General features: G+C 31.6%; 1 long non-coding RNA gene across 1 annotated transcript in view; it reads right to left on the bottom strand.

Annotated features, from left to right (window-relative positions):
• Positions 1-27341, bottom strand: part of LOC143197924 (uncharacterized) — a 99017-nt gene that overhangs the window by 42331 nt on the left and 29345 nt on the right. Inside the window, exon 2 of the long non-coding RNA XR_013006113.1 lies at positions 15581-15736. This is a non-coding gene — a long non-coding RNA (uncharacterized LOC143197924). The remainder of the gene's footprint in view (positions 1-15580; positions 15737-27341) is intronic.

The raw sequence follows: 27341 nt of genomic DNA, 5'->3' as shown, positions 1-27341 counted from the left end.
AAACAGCAGTGTTAATACATAGCCGATGGGTCCTCCCCACACCTAGATCTGACAATTGACTAGTACAATGTATAGCGACCTTGAGGCATGTCGAATTTTAGATCGTGGAATAACGATCTACAAAATACCCAGAAATATAATCCCAGATGTTGAACACGGGCGGGGTGCCAGCGGCGCCAACTAGAACCGGATAACGAATAGCTGGCGGCAACCCGGAGACGTTTATCTGGGATGTTATTGAAGGGTATTTCGATTCATTGGACTCGACTATAGTTTGGTTTAGACGTGCCACCATCGACTGCCCAAGCCTCGTCAACAGGTAACTCCGCTGCCATCCGTTTTATCATTTGTATTTTTCACATTTTTTTTTATAGCCAATAATTAACGGTCACATAATGTAAACACCACTGTTTCATTTCGTTTTACCTCCATTCACCGAGCTATATCTAATTTACCCTAAACAATGTAATAAATATTTTTTTACAATATTATATAAAATCACAAATTACATTTTTAAGAAGTAATTGAATATCAGATATGTATTTTAATTACAAGTAATTTAAACACTGCCCAACCCTGTTGTGAAATATATATTCCTTCATAAAATACTATAGCAAAATGGGTAAGATAAAAATGATTTGAGATAAATTTAATCTTACACTCCATCAAATTGTGTGTGTTTCTCCCATAGGAGAATAATGGAAATTTAGCATCGAAACGCTTTAATGAAAAAACACATATGTTACATCGCATAAACGATTCGGAAGAAAAATACTCGCATTCACAGTTATTATTCGGAGATAATTTGCATGCTCCAGTCCTTTTTCGCATAAGCATTTCCCAAGAAAAATGTTATAACTTTATCTATTTCACTGTCCAATTTTGAGGTTGCTCGCTTCCAATATTTCAGATTACATGAAATATTAAGTCCGCGGGTTAACAAATATATTTGCAAATGTCCCCGGTTCCTGCGAAGTGATGTATGGCGGCGGGACACACTTTGGATATGAGCTACGTAATTTTTCTTTAAAATTTAAATGTTTTTTTTCCGTGTATATTTTAACATTTATTTATGCTGTGTTTTGATAAATTGTATCATTTTAACCGTGTAATTCAGTAGCTCGTTATGAAAAACTATATATGGTGAACAAGTATTCTCAGGATATTTTTGGTATGTTAGTGATATCCATTAGTGACAGTTTTAAAGTAAGTAGCTCTTAAATAACTTAACCTAACCGTCATATTTGATAGTTTTGACATTTCCCTACATAAAATTACCGTTTTCAATTACTGATATTCAGCATAGAGAAATATATAGCTCAAACAATATAAAAATAATAATATATGTTTGTGATTGTTTAAAATTTGTGATTGTCCTAGGCAAGAGTGTAAAATACGACAAGGAAAATGATTCCAGTCACGCTAGTAACCAGGCTGGGTAAGACCGGATGTCTTCTGGGATGATTTCTAAAGTTGGTCACTCGCCAGTCGGTAGGCTTAACGCTGAAGGCCGTGGTTCGCAGCCCACGTTAAACTGTAGGTCCAGTCCAGATAAACCCATAGTTGGTAAAAGGAGACTTTAAAATATATTAAAAAAAATAAATAAATAATAATATAATTTTGTGACATATACAAAAAATGTAATTAACAACAAAACAAATATAAACTAATATAACCGTCTGGTCGTCAAAGTGACCAGTTGATTGTAGTTAAAATAATATTGTAATTAGATAAATAGGTTTAGGTAGGTATTAAGCTAAAATGTGTGTATATAGTAGAATATAAAATACGTGTAGTAGATAAGTTATATAAGGTTTCTGTTTTTATTTTTATTTAGTTATTAGAACAATTACTACGTACATATTCTATTTTGAAATGTTTTTTTTTTGTGTTAAAAACCTAAGTTTGATAATTATTTAATTTTTAGTGGGTTCCTTATTTATTTCTTGAAGTTGGTTCAATTATTTTGTTAAAAATATTTTATAAGAAATATTTAATTTTGAAATGGTTTAAAACAATTTTTTAAAGACAAATACATATTATTTTTCAATGTAATCGGCTTGAACAACTAGATGTCTGGGGATGTTCAATCGACGAATAAGGTTGGATACCATACAATTCATACATTAATTGTCCTTCTTAACAGATAAATTTAAGGTAGATTTCTGATCTGAATGAAATAATTTGTAGAATCAATTTTATATATGTTGTAAATATATAACAGGCATTACCAGCCAGATATCCGGATTTAACAGCACCAGACAACACTTAAGGACAACTTTTTCAACATCTTAAAGACAATATTCGTCACGAAATTGAAGAAATTCAGGTGTTCCAGGATGTCATGAAAAATGTCTTAATAAGAGCCGAAATTTGCATAGCGAATCGCGGTTACCATTTAGCCGATATAATTTTTCAATCATACCAAAAAAAATGTGAAGACAAAATACACTTTTTATGAAAACCAAACTTACTTATCTTTTCTTTGAGCAAAGTTATATGCAAGCAAAATGGTAGCGGGACTTTTGCCACACCCTATACATGAGTGGATAAGGAAAACTCATGATAAAAAAATGCTATACAATCAATTCAATTTAATTATTTAGCATCAATACAATATATTGAGCTAAAAATTATTTAAACATGTTTATGACGGTAACTTTCAGATATGGCTACAATATATCATTAGAATAATTGCGGGTAAATTCCCCGATAGCGAATATTTGTGAGAAATAATCGCGTTTTGAGTAAAATAACTACGAGATGCCTTTGTTTAACTATTAACGGAAAAAATGGATATTGTGCCACATAAATGTTGTGTTTTTTTCTTTTCCTTCGCTCGTATCGAATGCCCCAAGAACGGTCGTTACACATCCAACTTATCCCGCGTAACTCGACGTCCTCCTCCATCTTTTATGAGCCCCAGATAGGGAGGCATCTCGCAATTCGTCTCGCAGGCCTCGGCAAGGAAACTGGTCCCTGGACGGACGTTCCGCAGATCGTCTTTCGTACCGGTGCGGGAATACGGGAACCGCGGATACACTTCCGGCTATCTGACGGTCGAGGGTGTTGCCTAATTATCGGACGGATCGTGAGAATAAACGGAAATCATTTTTGTCGTTAGATAAGTTAAGTCGGTCGCCTGCTCGTATTCGAAGATGGTGGCGGTTGGAGAATCGACGGTGAAAGTTCCCGTAATACAATTGCTTGTAATATAGACGAATTGGTTCGGGTTTCGTCGAGGTCGAACGGGTCATATATTGTTTGCATTTCGAGGAATTTGGTTATTTGTTTATAAAGTGTGAATATTCCCTTGGATTGTTGCTTGAATGCCGTTTTTAAAAATTGGTTCTAGTTTTTGCTTAATGAATGTTGTCAGTATAAATGCAAAAAAATTGACAGTGATCCATTGCCTATTTGTTCAAGTAATGTTTATCGCATCTGATACTCGAACACTAACAGATCAATTGAAAATTCCCCGCCCTGATACATAGATGGCGCTACTATAATTAAATCCATATGTTTTTTAGTTAGCCCTAACCCTGAAGAGATGCGTGTATAAATTTGACAGCCGTCGGTTTATTAGTTTGTGAATTATAACATTTTGAGTGAATACACTTTTGTGAAAAAAATTGATAAAAAGAAATTTCGCCTGTCGATAAAATATTGCTTTTGAAGGGCAAATATATAGTTGAAGCAAAAACTTCCACAAAATGATTTTGAAAATACAGTTTCTGCATTCATATTTTGATTTTTTTCTTCCACAAAATTTGGGTCACACGAGCGACAAGTAAGGAAAGCGACTACAGCAAGAAAGAGCGAAAATCAAAAGGTACAGAAACTATTAGTCTGAAGAGTATAGAAGAGGTCTAATGGAACTTCCGGATATTGCTATTAAAAGAATACAATCTTTAAAGGCATATAATAAAATGAAGCAAGACTTATTATTTCAATTTATGCATTTAGATGAAGCAATGATATTTCAGAATGGGACCAATATACCTAATGGTCACTCATGGCAAAATGATAATAAAAAAAGTGTTATGACAACAAAAGGTGATGAAAAATGATAAACGTTAGAATAACAATCAGTTGTTATTAGTTCAGGTTTTATCATGTTTTATTAGTCATAACATATATTAATGATTCATTGCAGATATATTGTACTTCATGCTGGAAACAGGAATGGACAATAACACTTTCAGTTTCGATGTACTGGATCAGACAGATTGAAGAAAAAATTGACAAATGATGGAATTAACAGCTTAATTATTTACTTGAATGAAACTTTCTGAATATGATATGATTCAATGCTGCAAATTTCTAAGACAGTGTGATGAGAATGGAAACAACTAATGATCAGTATATAATTAATGCAAGATAACTGTAGGAAATTATATTGTACAGTATAAAAGATTTATGTGTTTATATAGGTGTGTAATTTGATTTGGTTAAAATGTGTCACGAGAGTAAGAATAACAACTCTCTTGCAGATATGGCAAACGCATTAAAGAGAATGCAGTGATTAAATCTAGCTTTATCAATAAAGATTTATACAGGTATTAACATAACAAAATAAGAACTAGTACAGTGATATCAAAATATCTTCACAAGGAAACACTTTACCGAAGGACACAAGAAGTAAGCGTAAGCTAAGGTAAATATGCTCTCTAATGAAAGTAAAATATATTACTTGGATATACAATTGTTAATTAGGTGGATTAAGCCTCCAGGGGATATAACTCAAACTCTAACTCATAGGTGGTATCGAAAAGAGTTCAATGTAAATATAATAAAACACAACCATAAGCTACAAACTATTATAACTGTGTACTTAATTGTTGTTTTAAGTTCCTCGATAAAATGTGCATTAGATTTACCATAATATTAAATAAATTATATTTGATAACAGTATTTTTGTTTCACTATTTTATTTATATTAGAATTTTGTTGTATGTCAAAGCTAAACTGAACAAAAACTCACAGTTGATGTGACAACAACAAAATTTAGGTGAGGCATGTACAGAGTAACCTTGGATAGACTTTAACATGCTTTCTTACTGTATAAAGCCGTGATAATGATTTAACGGTTCCAAATAAGAAAAAAATCGATAGAACTTAATCTAAATTAAGTGATATCTATAAAACGACCTGTTTTATTATCCGTAACAAACACACGAACATCTCACGTATCGAAAACCCTTCGTTCCCGATAGCGTTCTACGGGCACACATCTCTGAAGAAACACCCAATTTCTCCATCGAATCCATATCGCTAATGAAAAATAATCCGGGTAATAGTTTGCTGAAATCAAATAATTTCAAATTCCTGCCAATTTCCATAATATAAATCTGTTCAAAATCTGGAAATGTAATCGCGATTTCACAGAAACCGTTACAATTGGTATTTGGAATATTCATTTGAAAATCAGGTAATTTCGACGTAAAATTCCTCACATTTCGTGATGTTTACCTATATCTTACCCCAGATTTGAACAATTCGATGTGGTATGAAAACATAAAAATTATTCTATTCGTTTACTAAACCAAATATAATACTATTTCGGTTGTTATACAGTGATACGCAATGGTTCTATTCGTTCAATTAGTTCTATTCGTTTACTAAACCAAATATAATACTATTTGTGTCGTTATATAGTGAAATGCAATGGTTCTATTCCTTCAATTAGTTCTATTCGTTTACTAAACCAAATATAATACTATTTCGGTTGTTATATAGTAAAATGCAATGGTTCTATTCGTTCAATTAGTTCTATTCGTTTACTAAACCAAGTATAATACTATTTCGGTTGTTATATAGTAAAATGCAATGGTTCTATTCGTTCAATTAGTTCTATTCGTTTACTAAACCAAGTATAATACTATTTCGGTTGTTATATAGTAAAATGCAATGGTTCTATTCCTTCAATTAGTTCTATTCGTTTACTAAACCAAATATAATACTATTTCGGTTGTTATATAGTAAAATGCAATGGTTCTATTCGTTCAATTAGTTCTATTCGTTTACTAAACCAAATATAATACTATTTCGGTTGTTATATAGTAAAATGCAATGGTTCTATTCGTTCAATTAGTTCTATTCGTTTACTAAACCAAATATAATACTATTTCGGTTGTTATATAGTAAAATGCAATGGTTCTATTTCTTCAATTAGTTCTATTCGTTTACTAAACCAAATATAATACTATTTCGGTCGTCATACAGTGATATGCAATGGTTCTATTCCTTCAATTAGTTCTATTCGCTTACTAAACCAAATATAATACTATTTCGGTTGTTATATAGTGAAATCCAATGGTTCTATTCCTTCAATTAGTTTTATTCGTTTACTAAACCATATATAATACTATTTCTGTCGTTACATAGTGAAATGCAATTTGTTGCTCTAACGGTTACACTGTAGAAGTAGATGCTCACAATATTTTAACGACTACTCGTATGGTATGGTTAGTGCTTAAAAATCAAACAATGGTATTTGCACTGAACGACTTCCGATTTTCCGTCACATCAGCTCAGCAATAACATTATACACAAATATCTGATTATTTTAGATAAAAAAATATCTGAAAACTTTGTATTTGAGTGTTTCTCTAGATTCCTCCCCATTCGCCCCATCAGACCCTGACTTGGATCCAACGATATTGCTTCAATTAGTTCTATTCGCTTACTAAACCAAATATAATACTATTTCGGTTGTTATATAGTGAAATCAAATGGTTCTATTCCTTCAATTAGTTTTATTCGTTTACTAAACCATATATAATACTATTTCGGTTGTTATATAGTGAAATGCAATGGTTTTATTCGTTTAATTAGTTCTATTCGTTTACTAAACCAAATATAATACTATTTCAGTTGTTATATAGTGAAATGCAATGGTTCAACTGGTTCAATTAGTTCTATTCGTTTACTAAACCAAATATCATACTATTTCGGTCGTTATACAGTGATATGCAATAGTTCTATTTCTTCAATTAGTTCTATTCGTTTACTAAACCAAATATAATACTATTTCTGTCGTTATATAGTGAAATGCAATGGTTCTATTGATTCAATTAGTCCTATTCGTTTACTAAACCAAATATAAAACTATTTCGGTCGTTATAACTATATAAGATATATTCACTAGAAATGCAATGGGTTCAACTCGTTCAATTATTTCTATTCGTTTACTAAACCAAATACAATGCTATTTCCATCGTTATATAAAGTTTTTTTGCAGTGTTTTTGCAGAAAAGTTTGGCGGTGGTTTTAATAGCGCTACCTGCGATATTTTTAAAATAATGGAAAAATTATTAGATCTAACTATTTTTTATGTTTTTTCTTATCTGAAGCTTTATCACGAAAAATCGGTACGATGTAGTTTAGGATTCAAAGTATTGTCCTTCAATAGCCGCTACTTGTTCCCGTCGTTCAAGCTATTTACAGATTCCATCTCGAAAGAACGATGTATATCTTGAGGCTAACCACGAATCAACCCATTTCTTGGTACCTTTGTAAGAAGTGCTGGAGGATATGGCGGGTCTTCGCATTTTAATATTTCTACATATGTTTTCACCGGTTTTGCAACATGGTTGAGCATTATCACTGTACTGAATAATAGTACTGTTTTGTCTTGGCTCGTATTGCGATCATTTTTTGCACAGACCTGAGCTCAAACGCATCAATATGGTCGACAGAGCATTAGCTTGGAGCCATGGATGTTCAATAATTGGAGATTGTTTCTGGTGTTACTCCCAATAAGTTTGCATATTATTATTGCGTTTTACATCGATCATCATCGAGAAATGCCTACAAATATATTCGTCTTCAAATTTTTTTGTCTGTGTTCCAAATAAGGAACCATTCAGACCCCGGGGACTGCTACCTAGACTAAGAGATTTGAGAAATATTCTAACTAGAACAACAAATAAAAGTTGTTGTCCTCGCCGGGAATTGAACACGCGACCGCCGCATGGGAGCTGAACGCTCTAACGGTTACACCGTAGAAGTAGATGCTCACAATATTTTTACGACTACTCGTATGATATGGTTAGTGCTTAAAAATCAAACAATGGTATTTGCACTGAACGACTTCCGATTTTCCATCACATCAGCTCAGCAAAAATAATATAGACAAATATCTGATTAAATTAGATAAAAAAATATGTGAAAACTTTGTATTTGAGTGTTTCCCTCGATTCCTCCCCATTCCCCCCATCAGACCCTGACTTGAATCCAACGATACCATTTCGGAAAGGCACTCTTTCGAATAAAAAAAGAATTTTGAAAATCGGTCCACAACTGATGGAGAAATCGGCGAACATACATTTAAAAAGTCGGTTAAAAAATACAATTTTACGTAGAGAAATGCCAAATCCATCGAATTCAACAATTAGGTTTGGCTATTTAATAGTTATTTCCAATGATCGCTAATCAAAATACACGAAAACACCTAATAACATGAACATATTATTTAAATTATATTTATTAACAGACAATAGAAAAAATACATCCATAATTTAACATTGATATACAAACCGATTGAAGTTGGTTAATATAACAATACTTGACATGTGAACATACCGTCATTTATTTTGATATAATCACACATCATTTTTCATCAATGAGAATATCGATATCATTAATAGAAATCACGTATTCGTTAAATATTATGGAATGAGGTGGGTGTATATACTATGTAATAGTCAGTTTTTTTCGAAGTTCTTTAAACGAAACAATCAATCTAAAGACGCCTCCAGGACACTGGTCTGATGATAACCATCTGGTCAGATAATCATTAAAGACGAGATAACTCAATTATGCTAGGGTAACTGTATTCTAAATAGTTTTATTAATAGTACCGTTCATCAACAGCTATCTCCATCAATAGAAAACTACTGTGCGTATACGAATGTGTTAGCAGCGTACAAGGCATACGAGAATTTTTTATTTTAACATTCGCACAATGTCTAACTCGCTAATTGCAGTATATAATAATATAAACCACTCATGAAAGACTTTTTCCGATAATTTTAACCAATTTCTATGATATCTGGTGTGCTGATTTCTAAAATAGTAACAAAAGAGTAATATCATCCACCAAATTCCACTGTTTAAACAACAAATAAAAGCAGTTTATCGCATATATTTTTTTTAATTAAGCAAAATTATTTTATAACAAAACATATTCATAAAACGTTCTTCATTTGTTATATTACAGAAACAGAAAATTGTTTTTGAAAATTTGGGAATTCCAGATAATTTATGCCATTTATATTATATTCCTCCAATATGCGTATAATGTAAAAGAACTGGCAACGTCGCGTGTTCACGCAATTTCTATGTCTAGCCTCTTGTAGCCTTTCTCCACGATTCCACAAACATATTATCACAAACCGCAGAGAGCCAGTTAAAAACGAAAGAAGACGAAAGAAAATAGACCACAACATAACCTTATATTAAAACGTATACATACTACTCGAAATAAATTTGAAATTATATATAGTTTTTGGTCCCTTCCCGACAGACTACCAAGTTTTCTTTTGAGTTATGGCTCGAACCGAATGGCGAATACGCCAGCAAAGTAAATATTTTACCTTGCCCTGGACGTTCTCTAACCAGTTCTTTCTATTTTACATTTTTATCACGAACGACGCCCCAATTGCAGCTGCACACACTCGCAATTTGAGCGCGAATTCGCCGAAACCACTTAGAACAATAAAGAGTTCGGAATTTTCCCGAGTCAGTCAGATTTTCGTTCGCCGATTTCCCGGTCTCGACGAGATCTTCAAACACAATGTCGTTTTTTTCGGATGCTTGCATTTCGGGTTATGTAAAATTGGTTATATTTTGATTCAAAATGATTGATACTCGGTCTGATATAGTTTGATGAAAATGGATTTACTTTGAAAACTCTAAATACAAAAAATCATGGTTATGGCACTCGGCGAAGGCGACTGATCAACTCCAAGGCCAATTTGGAAAATAATCATTACTATTTTCAGTTAAATGCACGGTTCGATTGTGCATTTCACATTGTTTTGTTCATTTCGTGATGTCAGACGAAGATGTACGGAACCCTCCCTGTATAAATTGTGAAAGAGAGACAATGATGAAGATAATTACTTGGGGCAGTTAATTTTATATGGGCCCATATTTTCCAACGATAGTATAAGCGAGACGGAGATGTATATATTCCCTCACGTACTAACTTTAAAAAAGAAAAGGAAAAAAAAGCGCCGAAAAACATAAAGATCATGTCACAAGAACATTTTTTGTAGAATGTTATGTTACACTAGTTCATCCAGTATTTATAAAAAATAAAAACGAAGAAACTGTTAAATTATACAGCATCAGGATATTCCTTATCGAAGATAAGATAATAATACATAAACATTTTGTTACATAATTGATATTCCACCTTGTTAAGGTGTAATATAATTCCACACAATATATAAGCTCTCGTTTATTTTAATATTAACATACGTTACCATTCATTAAACCCAATATCAACTACCTGATAATTGGAGAGTGGTGGACCGGGTGGATGAATAAACAATATGATAATCGACTTCTTGTATCTTGTTTAAATTAGACAACCGAGATCTGAGAAAGGCCCGAGGATACGAACTAATAATAAATATCCAGTTAGGTAACCATTAGAAAACCTGATAGTTCAATTATTTATTAGTAAATCACGTGAGAGTGGTGATGTGTGTGATTTGAGTTTTTATATAATACACAACTCACATACATATCCCTGGCAGAGATTAATAAATTAAGGTATATTTGTTAATAACTTTTTTTGTGTATATATGTCACTTAAATCTGTGACATCAAAGCGTCGCAATGTTGCCGTATCGTCTTAAATCAAGTTGGCTTTGAAATACAACTAAATACTAATCTAAATAAAATAAGTGAACAAAAATGTTATCAAATATAATCCATTTTAACATTATAGTACACCTAAAAACTCAATTAATTACACAGCCACAATAGTTTATAGATTAGAGTTATAACTTCTTATTACAATTGATTTCAAGAATTTAGCATACGTCTGGCAACCGGACGCCTTTGACAGGCTTATTCGTTTACGCATTCGAACTAATCAGACAGCATTGTGTCTCATTTGCACTGAAATAAAATGAGAAGGAAAATATTGTCTGATTCTGGAAGGAATCTACAAATTGTAACAACATATTAAACATCTCGATGATGTATGTACAAAAAAACTTTGATTTCCTGTGTCAAAATTGTGTCAAATCATAACAAGGCATACGACATCTAATCATAGCGACATCTATCAAAAAACCCGGTAATGACTCTACGGTACACACCTGGTAATGACTAATAAAACTAAACCCACAACAAGCATCTACATAAACACTACAACATGTAGCCCCCCTACTACTACCGATAAATTCATCCCCCTCCACCATTTTTCTTTGTTTTGGTTACAACATGAAAGGCTTTCCAACAACCATTATGACGGCAATATAAAAGGGAAAAACAAACAAACAAGTAGCTTTCCGAAGAGGCAAAAGCGAACCGTTCACCGTATCAAAACCCCGAACGGAGGGGAAAAAAACGCTTCCCTTAAGAAATTATGCCGCACGCAAATTCCCCGACATAAAGACTTATCGTCCCTAAGCTTTCGCCAAAGGCCCTTTCTATTTTTCCAAAGCCCCTCACGGTTCCTTCGTTCGACGGCTTTATCTTTCATTTTTTTCCCCATATCTCAAAAGCTGACGGATACGGAAAAAAAAAACGACAGAAAACACATTTATATATTAAAAATCCGGGCGATTAAAATATATGTTCGTTTTTGTATCGCATCCGACATCTAGCGGCGGTGCTCCGAATCAGCTCACGTAAGCTGTATAGGAAACTGTAAGACTAAATCAATATCTACCATCAGTTCTATTTATTGATAGTAGATGGCGCTGCTATATAAAAATACGGATTATGATAAAAAATTATTAATTTGCTTAATAATATTTAGGCGATTATTATTATAAATATATATTTAAATAAATAAAAAAAGTAAGTTTTCCACTCAATTCAATAAACACAAAGATTTCACTATTGTGACAGGCGTCATTTGATCTTCTTGGATTAATAAGCATAACATTTCAGTATTAATTGGAAACAATTATGTGATGTCTCATAGCTGTAAAATCAGTTTTGTGCCACAAAAGTTGCGAAAAACAAGCATTAGTTACGGAACAGGGAATCATCAAGGAAAATCATTCATGTATTCAAATAAGATAAGAAAAACTTCCGTGTAAGTATTGCCTATATGCCCAAATTTTCAAAAAATATCTATTTTATCTTCGCTAAGCTGTTAAAACTTAATAAAATCATAATGATATTGAATATATTGTTTAATTTCAGTTGGTAACTGGAACTAATGTAATGTTTATGGACACACATCTACACTGTGGTGTAAAAAATATAAACAAAATAAAACCTAACCTCAAGTCGGTTGATAATGTAATTGACAAAGTATTATTATTATCGATATAATGTTTGCAAGACAAATTAAAGTTTATGAATTCCTATCATTATTACAATTGTAACGTTTTCGAACAAGGTTTAAATTTTATCACACAATAACGCCAATTATTTCTCCAAAACTATAGTTTTTCTGTAGAACTAAAATTCATTTTAAGTAGAATAAAAGCCTGAGAATATCATGAAATCTTTTTCAGTGTTCCAATGAGCATTCCTGTTGATGGTATTCATTTGGTACCAATTAAATAACTGGATAAATTATTTCTTATAGTTTACGCATCACAGTTAGTAGCAAATCCAATATATAAAGACGTTTAATGATTATTATCCACAGAATGGGCTATAAACAAAAGCCTGGATCATTTTTCAGGTTCTTATTATCAATTTCGAATCACTAATTCTGATCAGCATATTCATTCTAGAATCAACAGGTCATCAGGACAATAATAACCATTCGTCTAGTTCCTTTTCGGAGTTGAGAGGTAATACAACTTTTGCTGACGGTACAAAAACCACAAAAATACATAATGTTTTAAACATGCTTCATACGAATTGATGTTTTGTTGTATAAAGCTCGTGCCACTTCGATGTAAAGCAATATGACATCATTGGATTTATTTAATTATCTATTTTTACGCTCTGCTGTCTACTAGCTACAATGACTAACAACACAAACTACAGTCCCCGTAAATAGGTTTCAGTGCACTTTACAAAAATTACGTTTTAATTTTCAATCTTGAAAAAAGTTTGTTAGAAAGTAACGTTGATTATTTCGAATATAATTGTTCTTTTCTACTGTACACAATCAGTACTAAATGCAATTTTTCCAAGATTTAAATTAATTTAGATATTTACTTATATAATTTGATTAGTAATTAATATCTGATTGCAAGTATTATGATCACTTGTCCACATTAAAAAAATCTTCATAAAATATATATTATACTCTCACTATGTACGAAAAAACTTATTAATTTGTAAATAATTTTTGACACACCCTATATTTAATATAATCGTCATTTCATACAAAATAGCTAAATAAATATTACCTAGTTTGACGGCTTACCAACCTTAATGCAATATTTACTTAGGTGTCATCCAAATAATTTCATTAAAATATCTGTATAGTATGATTATTAATAAAAATAACATAAGTAAAATTCGTTAGAGAGGTAAGCATATTTACTGTTATGGTGAGTACATAATTGAAAGAAGCGAACGTTCGGGCTTTGCGAGAAGATTCGGCGAATAATGGAATTGTGAACAAATGTTAGATAGATTGAATATTAACAGCTCGGTTATTCACTTGAACTAAACTTTCTGAATGTGGGGTATGATGTGATTAGGATATGATTCAATGCTGACATTTTCCAAGGGTGATGAGAGTGGAAACAAGTAAAGATGAGTATATATAGTCTATTCAAAGTTTTTTAGTACCGTGTCGTGCATATTTGTGACGTCTAAACATTACAATGTTGCCGCATCAACTCTGAGTTTTAATTGAGTTGGCTTTGACATACAAAAAAAATCTAATCTAAATAAAATAATTGAACGAAAATGTTACCAAATATAAATTATTTTAACATTATACTACATCTAAAAACTAGATAGCTATGAAAGTAAAATAATATACTCGCATATACAATTGTTAATTAGGTCGATTAAGCACATTATACAATTACAAAGGCGCCTAGAAGTCTAAATATAATCAAACACAACCCTAACCTGCAAACTATTGTAACTGTATACTTAATTGTAGTTTTAAGTCCTTCGATAATATACGCATCAGATTTACTATAATATTAAAATAAATTATATTTGATAACAGTATTTTTGTTTAATTATTTGATATAGATTAGAATTTTCTTCTATGTCAAAACAAAAGTGAACTAAAACTTAAAGTTGATACGGCAAAATTTTGAGGAAATGTTTCGCGACGTCCAACATGTAGATGTCGCTACTTTCTCTGGTTATTTGGTAAAACTTTTGAAAAAAGAAAGTAAGTGTGCTTTTTGTTTACATTCAATTATGAATAAATCAGTAGACACACAAATTGAGACTGATTCTATAGAGACAGGACAATATCTCGTGCCCCAGACTCCAACAAAATTGTTTTATTATACTGTCAGTAGGTCTTTGAGGTATGGCTTTTATTTTATTCAGGGATTTTGCCACGTCGGTAATATAACAAAATTTTTGTCAAACGTTGTAAGAAAAAAAGTAAATTTAAAACCCTTCAATTGTACATTCCATAATGATCTTTCGGATAAAATATTAAAACTACTAACAAAGTGTGTTATATAGTTTTGAGTAAAACAGATGAACAGAATATCAAGAGAGAAAGACTCAAAGTTCTTTCAGTATAAAAAAACAAAAAGACAGAATTGTGACAGATCCTATTAGATTGATAGCACTAAACAAAAATGAATAAGGAAAAAGACGGAAGAGATAATTTTGATTTGCAATGCACCAAAGTTTCTTCCTTGTGGATTTATATTTATGTATGTAATATTTATATTTTATAGATATATTTATTTTTATATTATATTTACATTTTGTAGATAAATTTACATTATATATTTATATTTATTGTTATATATTGTATTTATATTTATTTATTTTTAAATATTATATTTATATTTATATTTAATTCAATTTTATTTAATAAATTTATTTCAGAAAAAAATTGTTTTTTAATTAAATTTCATTGGTCAATTAAACATGACGTCAAGGCTGTCACGTGCCAAACATGCCAAACAGCGAAATGTCTTCACAGTAAAATATTTTTCTTAAAGGTGCCTATAATGGGGAATGACCAATCAAATTACTTGATGATTTAACATATATTGTACCAATTTTTCTCAGTAAATACCTTTATGATGTGAAAAAATTATTAGAGTACATGCAAGCGCCTAATATATTATTGGCAAAACCGCAAACTAAAAATAATAACACCCGCGGGATTTGCATTTTTTGTTTTAATATCCGATGGCTCCTAAAACAAATTGGTAATGGGCTTTAACGAGAAAGGGTGTGTTACCGAAATGAAATTAGTTTCTCGTACCGCGTCGTTTTTTGTCTTCCTCATAATTAATACCCTTGCTTTCCAGCGAAAAACAATCTGATGTTTCAATTTTCGAGCTGCCTGTTGGTGTCCGGTTGCGTGATAAGGAGCTTTCCGGGAATGTCGGACTTCTCATGTTACACCGATGTTATTTACCTGAAACAATATAAAAAAACACCCGTTAAAAATTACATAAAAGTACGTAATTTTATGATGAAAGTGTTAAATATACTAACTTGCCGTAAGTAGTCAAGATATTATCAGTTGACACTCTTTTTGTCTGTTTAGTGCTTAAATTATGTTTATAACCTCTAATTACACTGTGTAACACAATTTTTATAACATAAATAAGATTACTTGTTTTGAATTCCTTATTCCATTGTTAAAAACATTGTCTATTGACATGGTTGTCACGTTCCTCAGTAATACTGTGAATACTATTTACGCTTAAAAGCTGTATCCTTACACATCTATTGCATATGCAGTGATTTTAAAAGAAACGTATGAAAAGATTAAACTAATTTTAGAGTTAATCAAATACAAATAATATAACTGGAAAGTTATAAACTACTGTGTACTATAAACTGTGCTAGCAGGTAAATTGAAAAGTCCCCGGCCTACCATAGTAAAACACACTTTTTTTAGCAAAATAACTTTTTAACATAATTCCTTTCAAAAATCAAAAAATTATAATGACCCTCCAACTTTTCGATACCATTTTTGCAGTACGATTTGTCCTTTGCTTCAAAATAGGCCTCAGTTTCGGCGATCACCTCTTCATTCGATGAAAATTTCTTCCCAGCGAGCATTTTGAGGTCTGAGAACAGGAAATAGTCGCTGGGCACCAGATCTGGAGAATACGGTGGATGAGGAAGCAATTCGATGCCCAATTCATGGATTTTCGCCCAGTTTTCACTGACTTGTGACACGGTGCATTGTCTTGGTGAAACAGCACATTCTTTTTCTTCAAATGCGGCTGTTTTTTGGCGATTTCGTGCTTCAAACGGTCTAATAAATATGTAATAGTCGCTGTTGATGGTCCTTCCTTTTCAAGGTAGTCAATGAAAATTATTTCATGCGCATCCCAAACCATAAACTTGCCAGCCGACTGTTGCGTTTTCTCACGCTTTGGAGCGGGTTCATTGCCTGCAGTTCACTCGGATGACTATCAATTGGACTTCGGAGTGGAATGATGGAGCCATGTTTCATCCATTGTCACATATCGACGCAAGAACTCAGGTTTATTACGCTTGATCATCTTCAAACACTGCTCCGATTCATCAATTCGTCGTTGTTTTTGGTCAAAAGTGAGCTCGCGCGGCACCCCTTTGCACAGAGCCATTTTCTCATACCCAAATATTCGTGAATGATATGATATAAACGTTCAGTTCATATCTTTAGAGTGTCTGTTATCACATTCAATTTCAATTTGCAATACTTACGGTCATTCAAAATAATTTTGTAGATTTCTTTAATGTTTTCGTCGGTAACAACCTCTTTTGGGCATCCACTGCGTTCACTGTTTTCGATGCTCATTTCACACGTCTAAACTTAGCATACCAATCCTTGATGGTGGATTTTCCTGGGACAGTGTCCGGAAACTCGGCATCAAGCCAAGTTTTTACTTAAACTGTGCATTTTTTCCTTCAAAAAGCAAAAATTTAAATGATCAGCATTGCTTAACCTAGATGAAATTCCTAATTGTAATTTACATAGTAAGTCTTTCAGTAAAATCAATATCCATAATCGAATTTAAATACATATGTGTGCATTCACAGGTCCTCATCTTTGACATTTTGAAAAGGAAAACATGGCTATACATTCAACATTCTAATCAGCAGAATCAGTACTCATATTAGAATCTTAAGAAATTATAGTCATTGATATGATTCTGTCATTGCATCAGGCATAACTGTAGAGGTTGTTGTTTAATTGTAGAGTTGTATGTAACATATGTTGGGATTAATTTGATTAAGTCCGTCTCTGTTTTCCTAAATAAATGCCCAAACCAATAAGCAAATATTGTATGAAATATATATATTTGTGTGGTTTTGTACATCAGCACAGTGTAAAACTGATATTATAATAAAAATTATCAATTAAAAAACTTTAGTGGTAATAAGATGATGCCGCATAGTTTAAGCAACGATGAATTAAATAAATAAAGAAAAAAAATTTTAATTTAAAGGCACAGTTAAATAAGTAACACCTTTGTCAAAAAAGGCTAATATATTAATGTTTTTATTGTAGATTTTAGGTAGAAAATGTGATAAGACTGAATTTTTTTAGTAGATAATATGGATGAAATAATATAGAAAAATTATAAAAAAGTATTCAAGATAACCCATAATTGGAATTATTTGTTCGAGACAATTGACATGATGTCTAATGTTCTACTGAACCGATATACTGAGATTTGCTGTGCTTCTTCTCTTAACATTGTTTTAGATGGTTAGTTAATTTTTTCTATTTTTTAAAAATAAATTATGCCAAAAAACATTGTAAAAACAATCCTCGTTTTCTCAAACAAAATTTGGCGAAAAAGAAATTGTTACAACAGTCATCTATTCATCACTGTTACTGGGTCCATGGGAATATAACTTGAATTGTATATGAAATAATATAATGCTGCTGTTTCATAAAATATAATCACATGATACAAATAATGGAAACTACGGCTTTTTTGTTGTCATCTGTTTATCGTGGTTCTAAAATTAGCACGATTTGACTCATCAAGCAAAGATAATGGTGTAGTAATCATGGTAATTTTTTAACGTTATCATCATTTGATGAGGCAGGTCCTTATTAACTTTGAGATCAAGATAAACGAATAACAATGAATAATAAACAAATAAAAAATGATATTTTACATTTACCATAAAATTATATCTACATAAATCAGATCGAATTCGTAGCAGAATTTAGGGTTTTAGAGAAAAAAGGGTATATTGTCAATAACAAGGTAATAGAGAATCTTCTTTTTGTATCCGTTGAAAAAGCTGCGAAGGATACACTGCTGTAATTCGAATGGGAAGTTCTACTGCACACTGTTTCGAAATGCTGAAGACCTGAAAATTGATCGATGATCGTTCTTTTGACACAGTATCGTCAAATCGCCAGAATATCGGCAAAAAAGTTGTAGAAGGTGATAGAACGTATTTTGATTAATATACATTGTACCAATTTTTCTCAATAAATGTCCTTTTAAAGTGAAAAAATTATCCGATTGTATGCAGATATTCCTGGACCAAATATTAATTTAATGATTTACATTAAAACTGATTAAATACCAATGATATGAATATATGACTCAAAACTTGAAAAAAAAAATCAATCCACCCTAATCTCTTCCTGATTTCATATAAATAAATACTGCTAAATCAAAACCAAAACAGTCACATTTTGATAACAACATTCTGATTCGAACATCAACAAAATATTGTGGTCGGATTATAGTAATCAATAAAGATATTTCGCATAACAATAAACGCATTTACTAGGTCACAGAATGAAAATATCTAATTCCTTAGACATATATATGGCACGCTCAAGATTTATATCCGTAGCATATGACAATTTAATCAATTCAAACACAGCATACACCACTAAATAAATGGAACCCAATTGAAAGTGTCAGTACCAATTTCGTCGTACAAAGACCTTAAATTACAATGGGACAATTTAAGTGGCATTATAAGAAAATGACTCGTTAAAATATTTTAATTTAATAAATATATACTATAGTAGAATTTTGTTTGAAGTGCTACTGTCTCATTGTTTATATTACACTTTCCTTGAAATAAACGAAATTTCAATAATCAACAAAGTATTAATAGGTGCTAATTAATTTATAATAAACATAACAGATCAATTGAAAGTCCCCGACCTGACACATAGATGGCGCTACTAGAATTAAATCCATATGTTTTTTAGTTAGCCCTAACCCTCAAAAGATGCGTGTATAAGTTTGACAGCTGTCGGATCATTAGTTTGTAAATTATAGCATTTTGAGTGAAGTAACTTTTGTTATTGTGAAAAAAATGGATAAAAAGGAATTTCGCGTGTTGATAAAATATTGCTTTTTGAAGGGAAAAAATACGATTGAATCAAAAACTTAAAATCCTTACACTGCCCCAGGAAAATCAACCATCATGGATTGGTATGCTAAGTTTAGACGTGGTGAAATGAGCACCGAAGACGGTGAACGCAGTGGACGCCCAAAAGAGGTTGTTACCGACGGAAACATTAAACAAATCCACAAAATGATTTTGAATGACCGTAAATTGAAATTGAATGAAATATATGAAATATAATATATCATTCACGAATATTTGGATATAAGAAAGCTCTGTGTAAAGTGGTTGCCGGGGAAGCTCGCTTGACCAAAAACAACGACAAGTTGAAGGACGAAATCGCCGATAACGGCAGCATTTGAAAAAAAAGCAACCGCTGCTTCACCAAGACAATGCACCGTGTCACAAGTCAGTGAGATCGATGGAAGAAATCTACCCATCCACCTTCATGTTGGAATATGGCAGTGTTTGGAAAACATTATTAGAAAACATACAAGCGCCTAATATATCCATAAATTTGGTAACCGATATTTTTCGATTCTTTCAGGAAAAATTAAAGATATTCTTTAAAAATTGTAAAAGAACCTTTTAATATATTATATTATCAATTAAGTGATATTTCCAATATATTCTTTCATTTCCCATCGCTGAAGAAAAGTGTAATGTTTGCCTATCAAGAAAATGATATATGGCAGAGCTTTTACACAATTCTGCAAGTGACATATGCAGTAAAATCCTCAAATTTAACTCCCAATTCTACTAACACTTTGTCATATATCACTGGAATGAAAGGGCTTCTTAAATTGCTGCTTTGATTGGTTTTGTATTTTATAGAAAAACTAAAGATATTCCTTAAATATTAAAAAAGAAACTATTAATTGGTTTTGATAAACCTTTAAAATTGGTACTTAATTTCTAGGTTTATTTTTCTTTCCTTTTTAATGTGATTTTCCAACGAACTTTTGCGTAATAAAATACGTTGTGGAAAAATATTCCAGAAATTTACTCACTCTTCTCTTCTATGTATTTAAGGACAGATAAAATTTAAAATACTGAATTTATTTTTCATCGAAATGTAGGAAAATAGTTGTACCGCATATTTTCCCAATATTCTGTGAATTCAGATTCAGATAAATCGACAGGTTCTTTCATGCACGCGGATAGTTTAACATGGAGATAGAGATTGCGGTCTGCGTTCACTCCGAGTCTGTAAAATCGGCGTAAAAAACACAGTGCCTTAGGCTTGCGGCTCGGGGTGTAACCAGTAATAACAGCGTGATATTTAATATCGATTTGGTGATGAGGCGTCTCGACGCTAACAGGTTGGCGTCCGTGAACCGTCTCAGACTAGACAGCAGACGCTATGCGCTTAACGACCAAAAGTTCAAAGTTGGGTAGGGAACAAGTTAGGGAGAGCATATCTATATGTGTCGAGAAAAACAATATTCATATATTTTCCTTTAATATACTAAAAAATCAGTTTTATTTATGGGGATTCTGGAAAGCTTTTCCATAACCTTTTTTTTATTTTACTTTTACATTACTTTATTCTCGAACATTTTTTGGCTGGAAAACATTGTGAGTGAAACAACATTTGTTAAAAAAAAATGGATAAAAAGAAATTTCAGGAAATACAGTTGAAGCAAAAACGCAGTGGACGCGCAAAATAGGTTGTTACTGATGAAAACATTAAAAATATCCACAAAATTATTTGGATGACCGTAAATTGAAATTGAATGAAATAGCAGACAGTCTAAAGATATCAACTGAACGTGTAAATCATATCATTTACGAATATTTGGATATGAGAAAGCTCTGTGCAAAGTAGGTGCCGTGCGAGCTCACTTTTGACCAAAAACAACGACGAGTTGCTGATTCGGAGCAGTGTTTGAAGATGATCAAGGGTACTAAACCCGGGATTTGCATCGATTTGTGACAATGGATGAAATATGGCTCCATCATTTCACTCCGAAGTCCAATCGACAGTCATCCCAGTGGACTGCACACAATGAACCCGCTCCAAAGCGTGGAAAAACGCAACAGTCGGCTTGCAAAGTAATGACGTCTGCATTTTGGGATGCGTATTGAATAATTTTCATTAACTACCTCGGAAAAGGAAGGACCATCAACACTCGAGACTCGAAATCGCCAAGACAATGCACCGTGTCACAAATCAGTGAAAACGATGGCAAAAATCTATGAATTGGGCTTCGAATTGCTTTCTCATCCACCGTATTCTCCAGATCTGCCCCCAGCGACTATTTCCTGTTCTCAGATCTCAAAAGAATGCTCGCTGGGAAAAAATGTTAGTCGAACGAAGAGGTGATCGACGAAACTGAGGCCTATTTTGAAGCAAAGGGAAAATCGTACTACAAAAAAGGTATAGAAAAGTTGGAGGGTCGCTATAATCAGTGTATCAGCCTTGAAGGGAATTATATTGAATAAAAAAACTAATTTTGCCAAAAAATGTGTTTTATTATGGTAGGCCGGGGACTTTTCAAATGACCTGTTAATTGCTATTGACTCTAGATTAATTATTATAAACTCAGCAATATATCCTAACAATGAAATCAGAAATTGAGTATTAATTATCAGTGTCAGCGTTAAGTGGTAATTCTATTACTTCTATTGGATTGATAGGAATATACATTGCAGTTGTCTTCAAGGTATATTTGATTCCCAGGAAAAATTTACTAAATCTGTTAAATTAACTGAAATAGGATATAGTTTTTTGTTGCAGGCGAAACTATCAGCTATATACTAATCAGTTTTTCTTATCAAAATCAATATATATTTTTATCTAATCTGACGAACTACTTATCTATTTTTTATTCGTTATATTTCAGGAATAGTAACCTTTTTTTGAAACAGTAAATTATTGCTAAATTAAGTGTGTAAAATATCGTTATCTATTGTATAAGTTTTAAAAATATATAGAACTATATCAGAATATCAAATATTCTATTGTTTTGTGAAGACCGCCACGACCCTTTAGGCCACCACGCATTCACCTAGAACAAGTTCAAAAGTTAGCAACGCCAGTGGATTGGTACCATGCAGTTCCAGTACTCCTTTCCTTTCCATACTTCATTTACCTAACCTAATATCCTGTCAATTCACCCGTCGATCACATGTATCATTTAATATATATATATATATATATATATATATATATATATATATATATATATATATATATATATATATATATATTGGTCTATAGCATAAACAACTTAAATTTTTATGATTATTTTTTACTTTTTAGTCAGCTCCTTATTTATTCTTTGAAGTCGGTTCAATTTTTTTGTTAAAAATATTATATTACATATCCTAAAGTAGTTGTTCTGTGAAAATGTTGGATTTGTTAATCTCTAAATTCTTGTAGGTACCGTAACGTTGCATAGAGTGTATTCATCATGTGGTGTCCCCTCAATGTTGATAAAATATTTTATAATTAAGAACCATATCAACTTTTCTGTAAACAAAGTACAATTTTATGGCGAATAATCCATCCATTGCTAAAGCAATGCGTATTTGTAATAAATATTACCGATAAATATCAGTAATTGGTCTTTGGAAAATCAATTAAAGTCATGAACAATCAATTTACAATAGAATATTATTTGCACAATAAATTCGGACGTTTTACTAAAAAGCAAATAAAAAACACTTAAATATTAATAATATGCAATAGTTTTTATTTCAATGATTTAACAATGTTGAATGGAAAATTTCGGTTCGCTAGTTTATAGTTTCAAGTTTATTCTTAATTATACTATTATATTATTTTGCCATCTATTTAAGAGACAGTATCAAGTTTGTTTGTTGGAAAACTTATGGATGCTGAGTTGTGCTAAAACTTCCAATGTTACTATATCCATGTTTCGGTAACATGACCATGTCTATGTCCAGAAAATTAGGAAAAAAAAGATTAGCCCTGCTAAGGTTTTGGTTTTTTCATCCCAATAGCTATTTAGTGCTATTTTTTAATCTCAATAGCAACAGATGTAATTAATTTAAAAAATTAATTAAGAAACATGCTAAGTAAGTTTATAATCATGTTGTTGACGTCTGATGTGTGTCGTTTTCAAACAAGGAATTCTTTTTAAAAAAATACTTACTGTTAAAAATAGGAAATTATGATTTCTTGGTAACAATAGATGCATATTTGGTGAAGAATTTATTTTGAATTTCGAAGCGTTTTCATTGCTGACAGGCAGAAATTAGTGATTTTTAATGTAGAATTTGAGTGAAACAGTTTCAGCTTTCCTCTCAGATACCTAGGGATCATTAACATATTTCACACGAACTTAGAGCATAAATACTACGGTAATAGGAAAACCTCTTTAATCTTAAGCCACGTCTGATCTCGCTGAACGAAAATAAATCGAATCTTCATCCCAAGCGCTTTCCATCTAATAATATCTGACCCATATCGACGACAGACTGATATCGATATCAATCTCATTTACGCCACGCAATATCTGTTACGCTTTCGTTTGTTTTTGTGTTACCTGCTGAAAAGGTAGGTCGTAAATTTTGACAACCGACAAAGTCCGATTCCGTTGTGACGTAACTTAAAAATCAGTTCCGTTGGGACTGAGGTCTGCGAACCACAGAATTAGTACCGATATTCGTAAATTGAATTTTATTTATTTGGTATGGATGGTAGATTGAGTTGAGTAAAATTACTATATGAGAGCGTTGGGAACAACAGAATGTTAGGCCTCAGTCGCGGCTACTTCATTCGAATGAAATACTTGTTATTAGTTTTTATAGTGACTGTATTTAATAGAGATCAGTTTTTATAACGACTGGTTTTAATAATGATTAGATTTTTTTAGTTGGTGACTAGATTTTATAGTACCCAGATTTTATAGTGACTAGATTTTACAGTAACTATTTTTAATAGTGATCAGCTTTATAGTGACTAGTATTTATTGTGATTAGATTTTACAGTGAACAATTTAGTGATTAGTTATTTTAATTGCCATTTTTTATAGTGACCAGTGTTTATAGTGAGTAGTTTTTATAGTGACTAGAATCTATAGTGACAAGCTGTTAGAGTGACTATTTTTCATAGTGATCAGTTTTATAGTGACTAGTTTTTATAGTGATTCCATTTTATGGTGACCAATTTTTGTAGTGATTTTACAGCGACCAATTTAGTGATTAATTATTATAATTGCCAGTTATTATAATTACCAGTTTTTATAGTGATAAGTTTTTAGAGTGACTAAATTCGTCATTAGTTTTTGACGTGATAGTGTTGCCCTCCTAGCGGTGGCCGTGAAAATAATGTGCCCAATTTATGTATATATAGATATTATATTATGTTCTAAATAAAATGTACATTAATATAGCAGCATTTTTATTTAGTTGTAAAATATTTTTTAATTGTCTTTCTTTCCTTACTTTCCTAATAGTTTGAAATGCTGTTCTTGATAATAATAAATAAAATTACTATTTTATGATATATTACCATTTATTGATATATTCTTACTTTCCGACTATTATAATGTTACGACAAAACATATGTAGAATTATTATTCCATCATTTTTTATGATTTTATACTGACACATGCCAATTTAAAATAGTTAAGAAACAACAGGTCTGTACAACAGAGTGATGCAAAAAATTTTATCTATCATTTTCTCTCTCAAAATTCGACAATTTGACTAACGATTGTTTTCATTCGATAGCTCCTAACGCTATTATTATAGATACTAGTCGATACCATTATCGATATCAGGCTATCGTTATCACTACAAGAGTATCTTAATTATGGATTATAATACTTAATATTGACAAATTGGATCTGTGGGATTTATCGCACGGTTTATGAAACTAAAATGAGGAAGGAAAATAAAACCTAGTATAATATAGATAAAAAGTAAAGGCTTTGATTAAAAGTTTCCTCAGGATTCTTCCTGCAGTTTCTGTTTTGGGTTTCTCGTGGAGGGATCATAATCACAGATCTCTTTACGTACCTGGCCCGTCCATAATCTGTTCCATTTCTACTTAAAGATGTAAGAAAATATGTAAAAAATTACTCAGTTTCCAGTTTTAACTCAATACTTTGACATTTTTGTATGAAGAGGAATATCTATTGGTTTTAGAGTTAGCCTTGATAGCTATTTATTTAAAATCGTTTAAAAAAATCCGACGTTTATTGTCCTTAAATGAAGCAATCAACAAGACCCTAATTCTTGAGACGGCTGGCAAGCGTACGTTGCCAGTTTTTGTAAATTATACGTATACCTGAAGATATTTGACACAATTTTCATCTTCTAAAACATGATAAATGTAATATGAAGAATATTGTATAAACAATTTAATTTTAAGGTTATTAGAACTTTCAAAATTATTCAGAAATTAGAATATTAAATGTAGTTGACTGAAACAGTCGATAGCAACAGGTTGTCAATTACTAAACAGTCGTTAGGCGTTTTCAGCGGATAGTTCCCAACGCTAATATAAACTACAAAAAGATACAAACAATCAAGAACTACCAAAGAAGTTCATCGAATTCTACGTCTCGATCGCTTCTAAATGGCAACGTCGCAAAATCAGACGGAAACGGCCGAAGATTACCGAATGCCGGCTGAGACAATCTAGCAATAGTTTCAACGAATTACCTCTTTTAACTTCTATTTTTAACATGTTTTGAACACTTTTTTTACAAATACTATTAGGTATGACCAGCAGGTTTCGTTTGTTTACTTTTAGTAGAACAAACATGACATAAAACGCGTCGGTATGAGTAGGTGGAGCTCACATTATTGTAATTTTACTTTCGGAATGATCTCTCATAGTAAGGCGTAATGATTCATTCAACTAAGATGATATTCGACGTTCGCGGCTAGGAGATGACTAACAGAACGGGTTTTGAAACTGTTCAAACAACATAAATTTACGTTTTTATATATTTTTTGTACAGTTCCAGTTACTTTCGGCTTTATTTAAATCGTTTCCTTATTATTTTGCTTCAAGACCATGACGTTATGCGATTAAGTTTTTTAGTGTCTGAGATTGATTGAAAAAAATTGTATCGACTTCAAAAAATAAATAGGAAACTCACTAAACAGTAAAAATAAACAAATTTAGATTTTTAATACAAAAAAAACGTTTTAAATTAAAATATGTAAATAATAATTGTTGTAATAACTAAATAAATATAAAACCTTATTTAACCTACCTACTACACGTATTTTATATTCTACTATATACACACAATAACTACTATATACAACACGCATCTTTTGAGGGTTAGGACTAACTAAAAAAGAAATGAATGTAATTCTAGTAGCGCCATCTATGCGTCAGGCCGGACACTGTTGTAATGGTGGAGAATTAAATATGCGTCTGTTACTTGCTATTATTTTTCCCATTTTCTTGCTTCAACAAAAAATTTCTTCAAATAACGCAATAAAAGTACAACATTCCAATAAATGTAGTTCCAATAAATAAAAGACATAAAAAAATAGTGGACGGCAAATAACATTTTTTGAAATATAAAAACAATACATCAAAATTAAGTAACAGCTCTTATGTAATTAACAAAGATCACTTATTAGGTTAATTAAGCTTCATTATTTGAAATAGCATTCGTAATTGTTAATATACTTCTAGCACTATATAATCCCATTACTATTATTATACGATATGTATACTACTAGTGCATTTT

This window comes from Rhynchophorus ferrugineus, unplaced genomic scaffold (assembly GCF_030347505.1).
Source record: "Rhynchophorus ferrugineus isolate W39M unplaced genomic scaffold, kcgeb_rfMv2 rfM6, whole genome shotgun sequence".
NCBI classification, from domain to species: domain Eukaryota; kingdom Metazoa; phylum Arthropoda; class Insecta; order Coleoptera; family Curculionidae; genus Rhynchophorus; species Rhynchophorus ferrugineus.
The sequence above is the reverse complement of the archived record's forward strand: the minus strand, read 5'-3'. Positions and strand labels throughout refer to the sequence as shown.